The 2277-nt window shown below is 46.1% G+C and overlaps 1 pseudogene; it reads left to right on the top strand.

The window, feature by feature from the left end:
* Nucleotides 1-1539: 1539 nt before the first annotated feature.
* LOC139003705 (jun dimerization protein 2 pseudogene) lies at nucleotides 1540-2029 on the top strand (annotated as a pseudogene).
* Nucleotides 2030-2277: the final 248 nt, after the last annotated feature.

The following is a 2277-nucleotide window of genomic DNA, read 5'->3' as shown; positions in this document are numbered from 1 at the left end:
TTTTAAACTATAGTCTGGCCCTCCAACGGTCTGAGGGACAGTGAACTGGCCCCCTGTTTAAAAAGTTTGAGGACCCCTGGAATAGAGTGTGATTCTACATGAGTATTTGATTTGTGATTATCACTGAAATGTGCATTTACACTTTGCGTACTTTTATGTAACTGTGTTATACTTCCGTTTTAATATGTTTAAATTTTTTCTGGATGAGAGCAAAATTACATTTTAAAATCCAAGGTACATTGACCAATTTTCTCCCTCAAAGTTATATCAATACATACTCTCATAAAAAGTTCCTCTAAATTCTTCTAACATTAATATCAAATATATCATATTCCATTCTAATATAAAAATTCTGATTTTGTTTGTCTGGTTATTAATGGGGTTAAACATCACAAAAGCTAACTGCCAACTTATTCTTTTCTTTTGTGAATTTTCTATTTATATTCTCTGCATATTTTTTCACTGGGTTGGTTATGTTTAATTTAGGAGCACGTATTATACAATGAATATTAATCCTTTTTTCAGTATATGCTGCAAATAGTTTTTTTTATTCTGATGTTTCTTTTAAAATATGTATATGATATCCTTTGTCATCCAGAGGTCTTAGAATGTATGCTCTGAATTACAATTTTGCATATTCTTTAATATTATAAATACATTTTCCTATATTTTCTGCTTGTGTGTTTATAATGTGATTTTTAATTGCCTTACATTTAAAATATTTAATTCATGTGAAATCTTTTTTAGCATATGATGCAAGACAGAAATTCAACTCCCCGTTCTTATATTTTTTAATCTTTAACCCAGTTTTAATAAACACAGTATAAACTTAAACACCAAGCACATTACATTCGCCATAACATTTTGCTACAAATGTTGAATAATACATATTCACACACATTCATGAGATGTGATGATAATCCAAACCAGGGGTGGGAAACGTCCAGGCCGTGGCCCTATAAGGTCCATGAAAACATTTGGTCTGGCCCTGCCAAGGAATTAGAAGTGAGTTAATTACATGTTTGACCAATATAGCAGGCTAATTTTTAAGTTGATAATTTTGTTTGGCCTGGGAATCCTATATAATAAAAGCCCAGGAACCATAAGAGCATAATGACCAGAACCACCAGAGGCCAGAACCACCACAACCCCTTGTAGGGCTGGCCCCACCCTCCAGCAAGCGGTTAGGGGTGATCAGGTAGGCAGAAGGTCCCAGGCAGGGCTGGCCTTGCCCCCCAGCAAGCGGTTAGAGGAGATCAGACAGGCAGACAAGTGATTGGGGTGATCAGGTAGGCAGGCGAGTAGTTAGGGGCGATGAGGCCCCACGATCCATCGCCTCAGAGAGGGAGACCCAGGCCACAGCCTGCAGGAGGGTCGCTCAGTGGCTGCGACAGGAGGCGCTGGCAGTGGTGGATGCTGCAGGGCAGGGCTGCACCACGCGGCTCCTGAGTGGCCATGCTGCCTGCAGCCTGGCCCAGGCCCCAGGGTCGCAGCCTCCCCCCGCAGCTTCTGCAGGGCTGGACTGCCACTCCTCCTGCTATGGTGCCTGGGCAGATCCCAGACCCTTCCATGACTGCAGGCTCTCTGCCAGGGCTCGGCCCCCTGACTGGACTCCCCAGCTCGGCCCTGACTGCAGAGGAGCTGAAATAGACTGACATCCACCACATTGGGCCATGATCGCCCCTTTGCGCTTCCTGGAGGTGAAACTGGGCAAGAGGCCTCAACCTGTGAAAAGGGAGCTAGACGAGGAAGAGGAGCGGAGGAAAGGCGCCGGAAAAAGAAAAAAGTGGTGGCAGCCCGATGCCAGAACAAGAAGAAGGAGCAGAAGGAGTTTCTGCAGCAGGAATCTGAGTGGCTGGAGCTCATGAATGCGGAGCTGAAAACCTAGATGGAGGAGCTGAAGCAGGAGTGGCAGCAGCTCATCCTGATGCTCAGCCGGCATCGCCCCACCTGCATCGTCAGGAACTACAGTGTTAAGACCCCCGACTCAGAAGGCAGCCCACTGCTGGAGCAGCTGGAGAAGAAGTGACCATTGCCTGGGAGGAGGAAGAGGAGGTGGAGAAGATGAGGGGAGGAGGAGGAGGAAGAGGGTCCCAGAGGGCTCTTCCTTTGCTGCATGAAAAACTCTTCAATGAGGCTCAGCACAGCCAGCATCAGCCAGGCTTTTTTGTGAAACTCAGATCAGCCACACCAGGGGAAGAAACCCAGGCTGATGAAACCCAGGACCGAGCGCTGAGACCAAAGTAGTCCTGAGGGGGGCCTGTTCTGCCTGGGGCC

The sequence above is a fragment of the Myotis yumanensis genome, unplaced genomic scaffold (genome assembly GCF_028538775.1).
Source record: "Myotis yumanensis isolate MYYU_CA2020_CCGP unplaced genomic scaffold, mMyoYum1.0.hap1 SCAF_1, whole genome shotgun sequence".
NCBI classification, from domain to species: Eukaryota; Metazoa; Chordata; class Mammalia; order Chiroptera; family Vespertilionidae; genus Myotis; species Myotis yumanensis.
This window is presented reverse-complemented; position numbering and strand designations above follow the sequence as displayed.